Source organism: Erpetoichthys calabaricus, chromosome 2, assembly GCF_900747795.2.
Source record: "Erpetoichthys calabaricus chromosome 2, fErpCal1.3, whole genome shotgun sequence".
Lineage (NCBI taxonomy): Eukaryota > Metazoa > Chordata > Cladistia > Polypteriformes > Polypteridae > Erpetoichthys > Erpetoichthys calabaricus.
In genome coordinates this window covers 39,378,557-39,397,819 of record NC_041395.2, presented here as the reverse complement: position 1 = coordinate 39,397,819, position 19,263 = coordinate 39,378,557, and the positions used below count along the sequence as shown (strand labels likewise).

General features: G+C 39.5%; 1 protein-coding gene across 2 annotated transcripts in view; it reads right to left on the bottom strand.

Moving 5' to 3' along the window:
* Positions 1 to 18,494, bottom strand: part of LOC114645785 (zinc finger protein OZF-like) — a 32,662-nt gene extending 14,168 nt beyond the window's left edge. For both annotated transcript variants that reach the window (XM_028793630.2, XM_051922330.1), the window contains exon 1: positions 18,299 to 18,494. The gene's annotated coding sequence lies outside the window, so the exon portion shown is untranslated. The remainder of the gene's footprint in view (positions 1 to 18,298) is intronic.
* Between the last annotated feature and the right edge of the window lie 769 nt (positions 18,495 to 19,263).

Sequence of the window (19,263 nt, the reverse complement as noted above, 5' to 3'; positions counted from 1 at the left end):
TACAGATATAGGGAGTCCCGCTGTTATTTCTTTTTCAAGTCTATAAAAGAAATAAGCAAATGCAGACAACACAGAAAAGCCAATGAATCAATAAAATGTGAAAAATCAAACCGGATTTTATTTTTATTTATTTATTTTTTTAAATATGACAACCAAAAGGGTATGTTGTCTGCATTTGAACTAAAACTGGGTGCTCCAGTCCATCCCCCCACACCCTTAAATATGCACATTTTAGATTTAAAGGTAATAATGTGTGTTGGTATACCCTGTGACATACTGGTGCCCGCTTCCACTAGGATAGCCTTCATCTGCCTGCCATGTAAGGAAAAACAGGGACCAGAAACAGGGTGAATGTTGTTGTGCAAATCCAAGACGTGCTTTCCTCTACTAGACTCAATGCCTTCAGATGGTTGTTTTAATACTGCAGCTCATGGAAATTAACAACTGTTGTCACACTGCACACGTGACAATAAGGACCTTATAATGGACTCTGCTTTACTGTGCCACAGCTTCTCTGAGTTCAAACAATATACACAGTTCTTTATGTCCAGTCTTCACTAGTGTTGGGTGCCACCACATTCATGTTTTTTTGTTGTAATGAAATTCTAAACACAGAGTTTGTGCTCAAATTCAACATTTCACTGCAATTTTCAGAAATGTGTAAAAGCAAGAGGAAATCAGCTGTTTAGTTGCTTGTTATTATACCAACCAGTAAGTGTTAGTTATAACTCTGAAGAAGGCAGTGAATCGCTAGAAGGCAAGCAGTTATAAAGTAAAAGATACCTGAAATAGAGCTAGTTTCCACCCACACAGTATCCGATTGTTTGATCTGCCTTGGAGAAACAAACCTCTAGAAGCACGAGCAGTGGAGGTGGATTTTCAACATGAGAATGTGCTTCCAACCTGGCCTGATTCCCAGCTGAGCAAATTTGCTCTCTTCTTTGCATGGATTTCTTTTTTCTACTACGTTAATGTCGCCTAAAGTCCAAAGCCATGCTGACAGGTGGACTGACACATGTGAATGTGCTCTACAATGTACCAGCATCCTCTGCAGTGCTTGTACCAGCGGTGCACCTGCCAGGGTTGGCTGTGACTCTGCACAACTCTGTACTGGACAAAGAGATAGACTGAGAATGACCTTAAACATCGGCATGTTAAATTTGTACTGCTGAAAATGAAAAAACTGGTAAAACATAAGAAAATAGTTGAAATATGCTGTGCATTTTAGGTGTGAGTACTTTTAAAAAATAATAAAATAAGGATACACCAAGTGTATCTTAAGACTTAAGGACATGTCAGACTGTGACAAGACTCAGAAAGTTAAACCGGTCTAGTCTTGAGCAGAGGTGACTGCTTGGGGACCTAATCCAGGATCCTCAAAGGCATTGATGGAACTGATCCAGCAGAATTCCTTTGACTCAAGGACACACGTGTGGAAATTATGGTGAAGTACATTTCGGACCAAAGTCATGAAGCACTTCTTTACTCAAGGGCGTTATGGGACGCTGGAACAAACTACAGAGCCATGAAGTTGAAGCACAAACCTCGACAACCTTTAAGAAGAATCTGGAGATACTGGGACAGCTTAGCTATCAGCTAAACACACGCGTCTGATGGACTGGATGGTTTGTTCTCGTTTGTCAAATTTCTTCTGTTCTGTCCCTCAACATGACCTGCACACTTGTCTGTGTGTGTGCCTGGACAATAAATCTGAACAAAACTTGCCACATTTCTCAAACAATGTCAAATACTAGAAGCCTAAAATAGTCAATTTATAGAGCACATTAAAAACAACAAAAGTCAACCAAAGCTTTTATAAATACACCTATATAATATATTTTATACACACACACGCCCACACCAGAGTAAATAAATACACCAAGTCTAAGGCAAAAAGATAGGCTTTCAGGCAGGATTTAAAAGTGACCAAAGCTGATGCTGACCTATTATAAAGAGGTAGATTTCACAGTTTAGGGGCAGCTACTGCAAAAGCAAAATGGCTCCAGTAGACTTTGCCCTATAGATGTGATTTTGCATTTCTTGTGCACATTTCTGTCTCAGCTGCAGCACATTTCAGGAAGGAGACTATTTTTCCCCTAACAATACAGTAATCCCTCGCTGTATCGCGCTTCACTCTATCGCTGATTTTATATGTAAGCATATCTAAATATATAACGCAGATTTTTCGCTGCTTCGCGGGTTTCTGCTTGGACAATGGGTCTTTTTATTTCTGGTACATGCTTCCTCAGTTGGTTTGCCCAGTTGATTTCATACAAGGGATGCTACTGGGAGATGGCTGAGAAGCTACCCAATCAGAGCACGCAGTCAAGTTCCTGTGTGCTGATTGGCTCAGCGACGGAGCGCCGAATTCGATTCCGCTGCGTTAACCAGGAAGTCTCGTCTCGCTCATTCATCAGCATCAATGTGTTTCAATGTGTAAAGAGTTAACTTTTGTGCTCTTTTGTGTTTATCTTTGTGCATAGTCGAGCCCTTCGTTACGGCTCCAAAACGATCTGCTCCTGCTGTTGCTTCAGGGGCCGTGCCCAAGCGCAAACGGAAGATGCTAACGATTGCCGAAAAGGTAAAAGTTTTGGATATGTTGAAGGCAGGGAACAGCTACACCACTCTAGGACGCTATTACGGCATCAATGAGTCCACGATTCTTTTTATTTAAAAAGGAGGAAAAGCATATAAGATCTACGGACGCAGTGTCCTTTAACCAGGGCTCAAAATGAGTTGTAAGTGGATGTAATAAGGCGGTAGTCCGGATGGAATCTGTTTTAGGGATTTGGATTGAAGACTGCTGGAAGAAGAACAACGGCGGTGCTACACAGTCGCCTGAAGAGGCTCCTTTAGAAGAGCTGTAACGCTCTCCTTTGTTGTGCAGTAAAATTAAACTCATCGTTATCGGACAAGTCGCCGTGTCATTGTTGGTGAGTAACCATAATTAATTTTCTATGTACAGTACTTATTACATGTACATAGTTTAGTGTCACTGTACACACATTTTACTGTATACAATTTTTCTTGCATTGTACGTATTTGTTGCTGGTGGCCTGTCTGTCGTAATGGCTGTAACATATGTGATATTGGAGACGCTCGATATCTTATAATAATATTTAGGTTTTACTGTATATAAACAGTGTGTTTACATACGTACATAATTTCAATGACTCTTACCTAATATCTAAGAGAATACAAAGGGTTTATGCTGTATAATTGTGTGGGAAATGTTTATAAGAGTGTGGGAGAGTTTATAAGAGCTTAAAATATCTAAAAATAACCATATGATCATATGGTTTTTACTTCGCGGATTTTCACCTTTTGCGGGGGGTTCCGGAACGCAACCCCCGCGATCAAGGAGGGATTACTGTATACAAATCTTCAATTTCATTCCACATAATAAAAGAGTGGTCTGCAATACTTTATGCAAACAAATCACATTCTTATGTAGGGAAGATCTTGATCTACACAACTTTTTTTTTAAATTACTAATAAAAATAAATTAGATTTGCAAATGTAGGGTTAATGCATAAATATGGGCATTTAGGAGAAATTCATATTAAACAAACAGATGCATCATTTATCAGAAACCAGAAAACAAAAACAAAAACCTCCTCCTATGCATTTAAAACATTATGGAAACAGTAGCAGGTTGGATCATGAAAGATAACTGGGATCACTTGAAACCATCCAGTGTATGCCAAGATTATTTACTATAAATTCTCCACAGGAATGAAACAATTGCTAAACTTGAGCACTGCGCTTTCATTTTCTTTAAAAAGGGATATGCTTAACAGTTAAACAACAGAAGCACTGCGTTCTTACTTTATTCTGTTCATTTTACCTAATGCAGTACTGGTAAGTCAGCAAAAAATGTGCGCTTGCTATAACTGCAGTGACTGACCTGGCAGCCCAAATGAGCCCCCGTAGTCCGTCTTAATAAAATTTAAAGCAGTGTCAGGGCCCTATGGGGAAACAATATGGCAATATATTGCATCTTCAAATTTTATTTTTCATGTTATGATGCAGTACAAGGCTGTTACACAGCATTTTCAGGTTAAAGCAGAAAAGCCTGAATCACCATTTATAAACAAATTTAAACCACTATGGTGGCAACATTTTCAAGAGTAGCTTGGATGCTGCAAGGATGAAATTGGAGAAAAGGTCATTACTCTATCATGCAGTTAAGTTGTGGTTACGTTCAATAATTAGGGCGTATCATTGGGCACAATAGGAAAACCAGCTCTGGACAGGGCCAGTTCACTTCAGGGCCCACTCACACCAGACCAGAGCATAGGCATCTAGCGCACCAAAACGCCCGTTTAGTAAAATGGCCGGAATGGTAAGGATGTCTGTTTCAATAAGGTCGTGCATTTGGGAACCTCTCTTCACCAGATATGCTAGCCCATACATTTCTCTTTGTGCGCCTTGTTGCCTTTGTTCATTGGACATTCCAGCCACCTTGTGGATGGCCGATGACAGCACACCTAGGAACGGACGCTGGATATTTTGTTGTTTAATGTATACTGTATATAGAGATATGTATGAAACTCCATCCAAATGGCAGGACACTACATGATCAGCCATGTACAGTATAGATCAGATCTTCACCGCCTGTTCATGAATGACCCCACTGCACAGAGACAGTTTAAAACATCAATTAAAGAGAAAGCACCTATTGTAAACCAGATAGAAACATATTTGACATATGGATTCAGATCAGGAAGTCAGAAAAGAATTTCATTGTCACAGAGGCCCTTACACCAGGAGAGTCAAACTCAGAACCTGGAGGTAGTTCTGGGCGGTATGACCAAAATTCTATATCACGGTATTTTTCAAAATTATCCCAGTTTCACTGTATTTTTTTCCCCATGCATGAATGGATGTTAACCACATTTTCCACTGCAATTACTGCAGAAGACTGGCTAAGAATTACCTATTCCACTGTCATGAGATTTGTACATTGTACAAAAAAAAAACAAAAACATTTTAATGTGCACACAAGTATTAATACCGGTTTGCATGGCCCCATAAGGGATAGTTTTCAAGGGGGTGGCACTAATGAAGAGAAGGAATCACATTGCATGACAGATGCAGTCAAAATATAGAACCCTTTTTATTGAACAAATTTTGCAAACAACTTAAAACTATAATTTTGACAACATATTTTCAACCATCCAAAGAGGCATTTATCCATCCATCCATTTTCCAACCCGCTGAATCCGAACACAGGGTCACGGGGGTCTGCTGGAGCCAATCCCAGCCAACACAGGGCACAAGGCAGGGAACCAATCCCGGGCAGGGTGCCAACCCACCGCAGCCAAAGAGGCATTTAGACTTAGTAAAATATCCAGAAGTACTTGTCAAAAGTTGTATTGCACTGAACATGTCTTAGAAAAGGAATAAATAGCAAATATTTTTAGTAAACCAACTACACTTTCTGTTAATGTTAACAATCTCTGTCCACTGACATGTTAAAGTGACTTTTTAAATAACTTTGCCATCATTAAACTGCATAATATTTAAACAAATAACAACAATACAATAAATAATAGTGCAACTTCCTGTAATAATACTATTACTTCAAGTCTTCAAGCCCAGGTGCATTACACAGTATTCACCAAATTAAAATAAAAACAAACAAGTGCAACTTGGTGATAACATCTTTACCAACTGAACCATCATTAAGGCAAACTGCATTAATATGGACCTTGCTTCAAGCTAAGCTATGTACATAAATAACAAAACTGCAACTTGCATTTATAATGCTATTTGTGGTATAGCCCTACGGAATCGTATTAGGGCCACGGTGAAGAAAACAAAAAAAAAAAAACTAAATGTCGAGAATAAAGTCGACATTTCCACTTTATTCTCATAGTTTATTTTGTAATTAAAGTAGAGCATCATAAACTAAACTTCATTTCTAAAATCAATATTTAATTTACTAGATTTTCTCAAACCCTGTCATAAGTTAACGTAGCACATTAAATGCTTTGTGTTAAGTGTTCCCTGACCCAGATGTTAATCACTACGCTTCTTAAACTGACTTCCTCTACACTAAGAGTAGGCGCAGACAGCGATCGGCACACAGAATCCATTCACTTCATGATATTCCTGCTCTCTGAAAATTTAGAATGCTAAGATAAATACTTAATATCATTTTTATGATGAAATGCATTAAAGCAGGTATTAAACATGGATGGTGGTGAGGCGGTAGTGCTGCTCCCTCGCAGTAAGGGGTCCCCAGGTGTACGTTCAGTGTAGAGAATCTTTATGGCAGGTATGACAAGGCTCCAAAAAACTGGATGTATGAATGGGTATCGCACAGGTTTAACTTAAATATCTTGTAAATGTTGGGTTTGTGATCTGGTGGTCGGAGACACAAACACAGAATTCAATGGATGTTCATCTGAGCGGGCTTTCTTTATTGCATGCATGCCATCTCTGTCTGACGTACGAAACCCCCAGTTCCTATCCTTCCTTTTTCTTTCACCACATAACCAATCACCACACAATAAACTTCTTTGTGAAATTAAAACCAGTTATAAACTTAGACCACGGAGTGTTCAGAACTTTAAAAAGAAAAATCTTTGTTATACATGTTTAGTTATGCCATCCATTCAGGGTTGCGCCCATCCCAGCAAGCTTTGTGTGTGAGGCAGGAGGAAATCCTGAACGTGGCACCAGCACATCGCAGGGTGAATATGAGCAATACATACACTAGCAGGGTTAATATAGCATAACAAAACCCGCCATCCTACATGACTTTGAAAGGAAACTGAAGCATGCCGAGTAAACCCACCAGAAAAACATGCAAATTCAAAGCAGGGAACAACCGGGACCCAGCAGTGCAACCTCCACGCCACCGTGCCCCCACATGATTAATACATGCTTTAATGCATTTCATCATGAAAATTATATCAAGTATTTATCTTAGCATTCTAAATGTTCAGGGAGCAGGAATATCATGAAATTAATGTATTCTGTGTGCTGCCAGCACCTCCTCTTAGTGCAAGAGGAAGTCAGTTTAAGAAGCACGTAGCAATTAACATGGCTCCGGGAACACAACACAAAGCATTTAATGTGCTACATAACTTATGACAGGGTTTGAGAAAATCTAGCAAGTTAAATATTCATTTTAAAATGAAGTTTAGTTTAAGATGTTCTAATTTAATAACAAATTGCAAGAATAAAGTCGACATGTCGACTTTATTCTTATCATAAGCGTCGAGATTAAAATGGAAATGTCAGGAATAGTCAACATGTCGTCACACTATTACACAGTACCCAGGTACATTACACAGTATTGAAAAAATAAAACAAGTACAACTTGGCTTGCAGTATTATCCAGCAGTATAGAAACAGTATTCACACATTTGAACATAATGGTCCAAATCCGACATTTTAAATCCAAAGTATCTCCAGACAACAGACACGGCTCCTTTTTCCAGCAAAAGTTCTTCTGTGTCATCATGTTCAACCTTATCATCTGCTACAGCTTCAGTTTCAGAATGTTCTCTGTCCATTTTCACCGCGCAATACCTCCACTACCGCATGTACTCTGCTGCATGCCTGTTTAGTGGTGCAGCAGTGAAAAGGAGCCCCCACGCAACACCTCCACTAACGCATGTACTCCGTTGCATGTATTTAGCGGTGTAGCAGTGAAAAAGGTCCCCCTTAAACAGTTTCCCACTGCGCCACGTTCCGAATGTTGTTTAGGCTATTTAAACCGGTGCTGCGGTATAAGAAAAATCCATATCATAACAAAAATAAAAATGGTTTTCGATATGAACCGGTATACCGCCCAGCACTACCTGGAGGCTTTCAATCTGGAAACTTTCTTAATTAGTAACTATTTACTGTGGTTGCTTTTGGTCCATTGGCTTGATTTTTAAGACTCTGATCTCTTAATTGTTTCGTTTTTTTTATTAACTAGCAGCCAAACAAAAATGAGATGTAAACTGAACCTCAGGTTTGGAATCCTGGGGTTATTTTTAATAGTAACCTCTCTTTTGAGAAACAGATTAAGTCAGTAGCCAAGAGTTGACCTTTAGCCAAGGTTAAGTCTTTATTATCTCCTAGTGATCTTGAGAAAGTTACTCGTGCTTTTCTCAGCTTGATTACTGTAACTCGTTGCATTGTGGGATCAGTAAATCCCTAGTACGCAAGTTTCAGTTGCTCCAGAATGCTGCTGCTCAGTTTTTTGTTGGGGCAAAAAAGTTTGTCTCTGTACCTCTAATTTTAGCCTTTATACACTGGTTTCCTGTTAGCTTTAGAATTGATTTTAAACTTTTGCTGCTGGTTTTTAAATCACTACATGACAGTCCCCTCCTGTTAGTCATTTGTTTCAATTTACTGCTGATTGTGTTGTGTGTTATTGTATTTTATTCTATTTAATTTATGTTTTAATGCAAAGCACACTGGCTACAGCATTACTGATGTTGTTCTAAATGGGCTCTATAAATAAACATTGATATTGAACCTACATTTGACAAGGGACCTCAAAAAATAACATCTTAATTGTGAACCCAGTTACTGAATTTTATTAGAACTATTTTTCATGTTTAGCAGAGTGCTTTTACACGTTAATAGTTTAAAAAAATAAAATAATAATAATAATAATAATAATAATAATTCATTACATTTATATAGCGCTTTTCTCAGTACTCAAAGCGCTATCCACACAGGGAGGAACCGGGAAGCGAACCCACAATCTTCCACAGTCTCCTTACTGCAAAGCAGCAGCACTACCACTGCGCCACCTGTGAGGACTATGTCACCAAAATGTCACCACCTTCTGCTATTTTAAATAAAACAGTACGAATTTTTTTCTGAATTGAGACAATTTTAATATACAGTATGTGAAGTTTTTGTTGTGTCAGCAAATTCTTCTATTCTAGATTAGTGCAAATACCATACAGAAGACACAGTAATACTGTGGCAATGTAATTCGTACCATACTGTGCATGGTGATTACTTGTATTTCTGTTTGTTAACTGATCATTTCTTTTTGAAATGTATATAGTATAATTCATGCCATGCTTAAGATGACTATTTGCGTTATGTTTGTATCAAAAAGAGTATATTTTCATTTTGAATAGAAAGCTACAATTTTAATAAATGTAAAATATGACTTAGCCAACTTTATATAGTAAATTATTCAGTGCTTCGCCTTCACTGGCTCCCTGTGTCTTACAGAATTGAATATAAAATTCTACTAATAACCTGCAAAGCCTTAAACAACCTTGTGCCAAAATCTACACTCCATGGGTGACAGCAGGACCTTCAGCTGTATAGCGCCAAGACTCTGGAATGACCTACCGAAATTAATCAGGTCAGCTGAATCCATGAATTTTTTTAAAAAGCAACTCAAAACTCATCTGTTCAGGAAGGCTTTTAGCTCTACTTTTCATTATTATCCTTCTCTCAGTTTACATTTATGTCAAGATGCTCATGTAACCTGTGTGTGTGCTAGACCATCAATTATGTGGTCTGGTAGGTTTTCTCTGAATTTACTGTCTTAATCCTCTTTATTTATTTGGTTTAGTACAATGCTATATACTGTATACCCTGCCGTTCTATCTTAAACTCTATGAAGTGCTTTGAGCATGGGAAAGGCGCTATATAAATAAAATGTATTATTATTTGATTATGATAGTGGTTCCCAAACTCAGTCCTGGGGACCCACTGTGGCTGCAGGTTTTTGTTCCAACCAGCTTCACAATCGGTGATAATAATCGATAACAACTGATCTCATTTATTTAGCTGGTCTTTTTTACTCTTCTCTTATTCTGCATTCATAAAAACATAACAGTATGGTTTTTACATTTATAAGACATAGAAATATTTCTATTTTTTCTAAAGCTATAAATGCTTAACTCCTTTTCCCTGTGTAGTTTGCTCCTTTCATTTATTCCTAATAGTGACAATTAACAACCAGCACAGCAGACACCCAAGATGATGAAAGCAGCAACGACTTCAGTGTCAGACTAGCTAAATAGTAAATAATCAATTAAATAACCAGAACACCTGGAAAAGCAGAATGAAAATTAGCTTGAAAATACTGTTAACGACTTAAACTACATACTGTATGCTCCATATAACTGCTCAGTATATTTTAATAAAAATCTACCAAACATCGTTTGTAATTTCCACATTGACTCCAAAACACAGAAACTGGGAAATAACGACTCACTTAATTAGGCTAAGAGTCCAATGAAAAAGGGAAGTTGGTTGGAACAAAAACCTGCAGCTACAGTGGGTCCCCAGGACCGAGTTTGGGAATCCCTATATTAGACTATTAGAACAATCCAGACGCGAACAGGCCATTAAGCCCAACAAAGCTCACCAGTCCTATCCACTTAATTCTTCTAAAGAAACATCAAGTCGAGTTTTGAAAGTCCCTGAAGTCTTACTGCTCCACACTACTTGGTAGCTTATTCCAAGTGTCTATGGTTCTCTGTGTGTTCATAGCTTGTTGGTGCTCAGTTTACCACAGAAGACATTTTCAAACGCCTTGATTTTCTTTTTTCTGAGGGCATCATCCAAAAGTTGTGGACCAAAACAGATTGCTACTTCTCAGACTTTCACTCAATGGACACACACATGCAAATAAAATCCAGTTAGCTGGTTGTGTTGCCTCATTTTGAGTATCGTTACTGTTTGATTGCTGATAAATAATAATAATAATAATTCTTTGCATTTATATAGCGCTTTTCTCACTACTCAAAGTGCTCAGCAATTGCAGGTTAAAGGCCTTGCTGAAGGGCCCAACAGAGCAGAGTCCCTTTTGGCATTAAGGATCAAGTTAATTCAAATGAAGGTAAATGAAATGTGTTTCATTATCAATATTAACTGGCCAGTAATGAAAAAAACGGCAGAAACAAAAACCTGCAGCCACTGCAGCCCACCAGGCTAATCAGACCTGCCCAAATCACATAAACTTATCAAAAGAAGTTCACATAGTAAGAAAAGACAAACTAAACAGTAAAAGTTGGAGACAAAAGAAATAAAAAGATCCCACTGTGATGGTAACACGTTAGGGGTGGTACAGACAAAGAGCTGGATTATATCTATAACAATTCACAGCATTGCTCGCTTTTCCCAAGGCCATTGAACAAAGAATTCAAAGAAATGTGTGACTGCAAGCAATACAGAAAATTCAATGAATCAAAACAACGGGCCAGCCTAAAGATGGGCACACAGTCTGCATTTGAATTAAAACTAGGCACTCCAGTGACCCCACACTAAAAGGTGCATTTTAAACGCCAAGGCAAATGTAAAGTGGCCATTTGTATAGATCAATGAACTCAAACGACATGCTGCTGCACCTTTCAGGCTTCCTGCTCTGTGTCTGCTACTGCAGGGATTGGCAGCATCTAGCCACCCTTGTAATAGGAAACAAAACATAAAAAAACAAACAGTGGCACATGAAAGAACTATATGCTGTAAATCAAATGCACAAATTCTCCTGGAACCAAGAAAGTTTCTGCTTATCCTGCTTGTTTATATTCTTATGCCCTCAAATGAAAACAACTCTACTTGGCATAAAGAGACACTGCCACAGCATCTTAGCACTAGCAGCAGTCTTATGGTCCAATGACCGTCCTGCAGGGTAAGATCAGCAGTGCCCAAAGTGACTCCAGCGTGCACTTCTAGAGAGCTCTGCAGAATGATCAGCCTCAGTGATGGCGGAATTCCAAAAGTCTGCTTCACACTGCTTGGAAAAAGAGCAAGGAGGCAGTCTGTTAGGAGGAGGAGGAGGAGGAGAAGGTGGAGGTGGCTGCCTCCTTGGAAGACGGATGTGCTGGCTGCTTACACTAAAGTCCTATGGCACTGTGCCTCATTTCAGAGTTCCTGAAGTGGCGCACTTTTAGCGTCTGTTACATACTGCACTTTTCTTTTCTGTACTCTATGGCAGAGATTCTCATGTTTGGTCTAAGAGGACAACGGCAATGGCAGGATTTTGTACCAACTGAATGGCTTAATTAGAAGCCAATTACTTAAGCCACATATTTGTGGTTCACTTTAGTTAACTTGCCTCTTATGATCCTCTTATTCACTTTCTTTGGTCCTAAACAGCTGCATTCTCTGTTTTAATTACCAGCTGCCAATTAACAATGAGACAAAAATGACAAAGCAACTCACTGTATAACTTGGCCTCATTATGCCTGTGTGTGTCTTCAACATACAGTATCTGTTTGAATCAGGTATTTGGAAAGCAATGGATGAGAAAAGGTGAACAATTGAGATTTAATAATCTGCTCTGGGCCACAAGTCACTTGAATGATAGCCTTAGAATGGAAAAAAATAATCCACACTCTTAGAATGACCTGGCACAGCCAAATGAAAGACATAAAAAGAAACTACAAGTTCTGTTATGAGCCAAGGTTGGCTTCCAATTAAGAAATGGTGTAAGAAATGCCTGCAGTCATTATGGCCCTTCAGAACCGAACTCAGGGAGTTGTGTAGTTTGAGACAAACAGAGAGGCCGCACAGTTCAGAACCTTCAATGGTGCCATAGTCTTAATCATACTAAATGTGCTTAAAGGTTAAGTTCAGTATTTTTCAAGTCAACGCAGTTTTTTCATTATCATAATATATACTAGTTTGCCACATGAAGCTGTATTCAAAAGTGAAGCATATTTTATAAATTTAAATAAATAAACACAAACCTAACCTGCTCTCGTCTTATATATAAATGTCTATGTGTGTCTGTCCGGCCCGTAAGTGAGAGGTGCAGTCGGAGTAAGGGCTCCACCTCGGAGGAAACAGAAAACTCGCTTAGCTGCTAATAACACAAGCAGGGCGAGCACGTCAGCAAAACGAAACCTCAGAAGAAAGACAAAGTCGCTTAGCCGCTAACATCGGCAAAACAGTATCCCTTTTACTTTTCCACCTGCTACTAATACACAAGCGAGGCGAGCACATCAGCAAAACTAAACCTCCTAGGAGAGACATACCCAGAGTAGTTCCTTTCAATTACCTGACATCTCTACATTTCAGTGTTTTTCTGATGATTTCGGTAGTTTCTAGGACCCCAGGCATTTTACAGCACGGGCTTACACAGCTAGTATTTTATAATGATGCTTACAGATACAGGGATCCTATTATAAACAAAGCCTTAAAACTTACCAAATATGTTCATTTTTCAAGCCAAACATATTACCATGTATTTATCCACATCTTGACTTTACAAACATATTACAAAACAGCCTATCCTGTTATTTTAGGATGGTAAAAATATAAAAAAGCAAACAAATATTGTGAGAAACAGTCATTTTAAAAGGAGACCAGGCTGTGCCTTTCAATTTGCTGACTACTCCGTTTGACCCCTGGGGTGTAGATTCACATCAGAAAGTCATTGCCAAGAGCGGTTATTGACATTACTGAATGTTGATACCTACTCTCTGTTCTACAGACAACAAGATAACTTAAAAAGGTAAACCACTTATATTCTTTTAATATATGAAAGCTGCCTGCTGCTGATGCACCGATAGTGCACACTCTTTGGTGACAGTCAAGTGACAAGCACTAAACAGACTACTGTACACAGGCATTCATTCATTCATCCATCTACTTGCTAGCCCCATTATCCAGGGTACAGCAACCAGCAAGTATACCAGCAAGCAGGAATGACAGTGGAGCAGGGCGCCAGACTATCACAGGGAGAACACACACAGACGCTCTCTAGGTCCAATTTAGCAACACCAATTCACCTAAATTGAACTAGTGTAGCACAGATAAGCACAGGCAGAGGGGTAATGCAGAGATGTCATTCCTGCCTCACAGCACCAGAGTCTGCCTGTGTGTTTACACATTGTCAGGTTTTTTTTTTTTAATCACCATATCTTCAGCATTAGCGACTCATCATGCAAAAAAAAAAAAAAGTCGATAGTTGATTGCAGTGCTTCAATCTGCTCGACTGCACTCTCTTTTTCATCTTCTGTGCATTTTTTTGTACATGAACACAATACACTACAGAAACTGAGACAGCAGGGTGGCTTTGCTCTTTCAAAAATTTAAGTCTTTTATTAAATACTAGCTGTGTAACCCTGTGCTGTAAAAAGCCCGGGATAAGAGAAACTATTGAAATCATCAGAAAAAAAACTGAAATGTAGAGATGTAAGGTAATTGAAAGGAACTACTCTGGGTATCTGTCTCCTATGTAGTTTAGTTTTGCAGATGTGCTCACATCGCTTGTGTATTAGCAGTGGGAGGAAAAGTAAAAGGGATACCTTTTGCCGATGTTAGCAGTTACAGTGGGGCAAAAAAGTATTTAGTCAGCCACCAATTGTACAAGTTCTCCCACTTAAAAAGATGAGAGAGGCCTGTAATTTTCATCATAGGTATACCTCAACTATGAGAGACAAAATGAGAAAAAAAAAATCCAGAAAATCACATTGTCTGATTTTTAAAGAATTTATTTGCAAATTATGGTGGAAAGTAAGTATTTGGTCAATAACAAACAAGCAAGATTTCTGGCTCTCACAGACCTGCAACTTCTTCTGTATGAGGCTCCTCTGTTCTCCACTCGTTACCTGTATTAATGGCAACCTGTTTGAACTCGTTATCAATATAAAAGACACCTGTCCACAAACTCAAACAGTCACATTCCAAACTCCACTATGGCCAAGACCAAAGAGCTGTCAAAGGACACCAGAAACAAAATTGTAGACCTGCACCAGGCTGGGAAGACAGAATCTGCAATAGGTAAGCAGCTTGGTGTGAAGAAATCAACTGTGGGAGCAATTATTAGAAAATGGAAGACATATAAGACCACTGATAATCTTCCTCGATCTGGGGCTCCATGCAAGATCTCACCCCGTGGGGTCAAAATGATCACAAGAACGGTGAGCAAAAATCCCAGAACCACACGGGGGGACCTAGTGAATGACCTGCAGAGAGCTGGGACCAAAGTAACAAAGGCTACCATCAGTAACACACTACGCCGCCAGGGACTCAAATCCTGCAGTGCCAGACGTGTCCCCCTGCTTAAGCCAGTACATGTGCAGGCCCGTCTGAAGTTTGCTAGAGAGCATTTGGATGATCCAGAAGAGGATTGGGAGAATGTCATATGGTCAGATGAAACCAAAATAGAGCTTTTTGGTAAAAACTCTACTTGTCGTAATTTGGAGGAGAAAGAATGATGAGTTGCATCCAAAGAACACCATACCTACTGTAAAGCATGGGGGTGAAAACATCATGCTTTGGGGCTGTTTTTCTGCAAAGGGACCAGGATGACTGATCCGTGTAAAGGAAAGAATGAATGGGGCCATGTATCGTCAGATTTTGAGTGAAAACCTCCTTCCATCAGCAAGGGCATTGAAGATGAAACGTGGCTGGGTCTTTCAGCATGACAATGATCCCAAACACACCTCCCGGGTAACGAAGGAGTGGCTTCGTAAGAAGCATTTCAAGGTCCTGGAGTGGCCTAGCCAGTCTCTAGATCTCAACCCCATAGAAAATCTTTGGAGGGAGTTGAAAGTCCGTGTTGCCCAGCGACAGCCCCAAAACATCACTGCTCTAGAGGAGATCTGCATGGAGGAATGGGCCAAAATACCAGCAACAATGTGTGAAAACCTTGTGAAGACTTACAGAAAACGTTTGACCTCTGTCATTTCCCATGAAGGGTATATAACAAAGTATTGAGATGAACTTTTGTTATTGACCAAATACTTTTTTTCCACCATAATTTGTAAATAAATTCTTTAAAAATCAGACAATGTGATTTTCTGGATTTTTTTTCTCATTTTGTCTCTCATAGTTGAGGTATACCTATGATGAAAATTACAGGCCTCTCTCATCTTTTTAAGTGGGAGAACTTGCACAATTGGTGGCTGACTAAATACTTTTTTGCCCCACTGTAAGTGACTGTCTTTCTTTGTAGGTTTCGTTTTGCTGATGTGCTGGCCCTGCTTGTGTTACTAGCGGCTAAGAGAGTTTCTGTTTCCCTTACCCCGACTCCATCTCTCACTTCCAGGCTGGACAGACAGACACACACTTCCACGTGAAGACATTTATATATAAGATACAAAGGGGTGTAATCATTGCAGTTCAGATTATTGCTATCATTACAAAGTACAATGAAACTCTTATGGGCTCTTTTCTCTACACTCCCACTTGGTGTGAATTTCTCTCTGTAGGCTATGTCAAACAGCAACACAGACAGTAATGGGAAAAAATAAACATTTAAGAAAGAAAAAAAATAATCATATGATGTGAGCAGGCATCTGTCTATAGTTATAAACCATGGCGAAAAACACCTGAAGAAACAGAACTGCAGAGGCAAAAAGGTGGGATTATAAGCAGAAAACAGTGTGGCAGTGGGGGCTTGTTAGGTTGTCATAACTCCAACCACCGCAGACAAGCGAACAGGAAATTTATTTTTACCTCAAGGAAAAATTCTTAATAAAATCTGTGATAAAATATTTCTAATTTTCCTTCATTATCTCAAGAATGACTGATAAATGAGGAAGCATGTTTTCTTAATGATTGCCATAAAATGGACATATATGTTACGTTTTAAGACTTTTTCTTTCACATATGAACCCTGGTACCTTTCAGACCGATTGTAGGGTGCAAGAATAGACAGGATATATATATTTTTTTTTAATTTGAAAAAATGCTTCACTTCAGCACACATTTTATGTGGCAAATTAATATGTACCATCATTATAAACAAATAACTTCAACTTAAAAAATACCAAACTTATCCATTAAGTTGTTTAGTGCTGGAATAAAAACAAATACCCAAATTGTGCACTCTTAAGCTTCAACTACAGATTAAAAAAAAAACAAAACAAAACAAAACATTCACCTATTCAAAAGGACAAGTGTCAAGTATATTTGTATATCCGTCTGGTTGTTATGTCTATTATTCCAACACATGGCGCATCACAAACATTAACACTGCTTTTACAAATCTCATACCAAAAGGCATATAACAGAGGCATATTCATTGCCTTTGTTATTCCAACAGATGGTGCATCACAAACCATTGTAAAAATGCATTGTATTACTACAAATGTTTGTGATGGGCCATCTGTTGGAATAACAAATGCAGTACATTTTCTTAAATACATGAACGCAGAGGTCCATGTTGAGGACTTAGATTTCAACCAGTCTTTGATGGGAAGCACAGCTAGTTAAGAAATAAAATAAAAATGACACCACTTGCTTTGTCATTTTAGTTAGGCAGGTTACTGCTGGCATTGAAGATGCAGCACTAAGATTTTGCTCTTCTATTCACATCATTCAACATAGGACCACCAAATGGCAGGATACACCTTTAACGGCTCATGCGAAAATAATAAAATCTAAGTAGAAACAGCAGACTCATCTCGTGGCCGTTACTTAATTGTGACTCTCCACAATTATTGCTATTAATTGGCTCTGAAGAAGAATCGATTAAAATTGAAGGTACATCAGTTTACTTGCCGGCCTCACAGCACTACGGGCATCAGTTCGATCCCCTGCCAGAGGTTGTCTTTTGGGAATTTCCGCCAGTTCTCCCAGTTTTGACCGGCGCCGGGTGGATGGCACCGTGTCAGGGGCTGCACCCTGCCTTGTGCCCGATATCGCTACTCTAGGCACAGTCACAAGCCACATAAATGGATGACTAATAAATGAAAAATTACACAGAAAAAAACACGAAAGAAGTCAAGACACGCGTGAAATGATACAATGCGACAATCACGTCCTACTCTCTAACGGGCCAAAGCGAGCACATCACAGCAGCAGACAATCCAAACTGACCTTGTTACACGAACGTCACCATTTAGTGAAGTCAAAATCAAAAACGCCGGGGGGCGGCCTCAGGGTTTTTGCCCCCGCCGCAGTCGCTCTTTGTCGGACCACCAGCGGTGGCAGCGCTACGCGTTGTCACAGCAGACAGTCTTTCTCTCACGCTATTTTGGGGACCTGTTAACGTTACAAGGGAGAAACGATAAAACATTTTTCTTCATGACGACGGGGTTTGGCGCCGTGCGACGACCTCGCAGTTGCTGAGGCGACGCTGCTACATTGAGAACTGGAACAACACGACAAGGTGACGGTAGGCGTTCATCCTCATTCCTGCACACTTTTTATCTCGCATCTCACACCCTGTGTCGGCTCATTTTTTTTTCTAACTGTGGGTTCTCAACCACCCGTATTATTTCGGCCATGAACAGTAAAAAGGCCTCTTTTGTCTTTAGGCAAGAAAAGAAGGATTAAATGCTAAGGAGCAACATGCAAAACACAGCCTCGTAGGGCGTTCGAGTGCACATGCACTGATGCTTCGAGATACACCCACCTCTGCTGATCTCTCTCCGGGGTGTAAATAGACAGACACACTGTGCTCATGCAGCGACTCTCGGGAAGAGAGGCTTCCTGGTGCAACAGCAAAATGCACACGTCGCTCCCGCGCCCTCCCCGGATATTGGTTCCCCTCGGCGCGCGGAGGCGCAGTGGGCGGATATACGACGTGTCACCTCCACGTCAGCGGCCATTCGACGGTAAGTGAAAGAAACTACCAGCCCATCTCAGTTTCAGTTTCCGAATCTGCCGCATTTTGTGTGGGGTTTGGAAAATACGGGCCGATATGAACATTTTGCAGTGGACAAATTTGTCCTGGAGCGCCGTGATTGATGCAGAGATTCACAGCTCCAAGTGCCGTTGGCGCTCACTTTGTCCAGTGTGGTGAAACTAATGGAAGTTTAAACTCCGTAGCCCCTAATCCCGGAGGGCCCCCAGAGGTGACTTTGGTCCATATTGCTTAAGAAAGTTGGGTGTGTACTGCATGAGAATGGGGTTAAGAATATAGAGAAATATAGAGTACTTCAATACAAAATAACTTAAAAATTAACAGGTAAAGTATCATGTAGGCCTGTCGTAAACAAAAAAGTTCAAATTAAGAATGTTTCATTTTACATATATTTAATCTGAAATAATTATAAATACTTTAGTACTAGGGTACTGTACCGTGTTAGCCATTATGAATGTAGAGAAAAGCCAAGCAAAATGACACCTTTTATTGGCTAACTAGAAAGATTACAATATGCAAGCTTTCGAGGCAACTCAGGCCCCTTCTTCAGGCAAGATGTAATACAGAAACTGAAGTTTCCTATGTTTATATACACACTCTAGGACAAGAAACAACATTGGTAAAACTTTAAATGAGAGATTTTGAATGTAAAAAATTAATAGATTCATTCAGGCTAGGGTTAATTTAGCAAGAGAGAAAAGAACAATGTATTGTCAAGATCTCTGGATAAGATA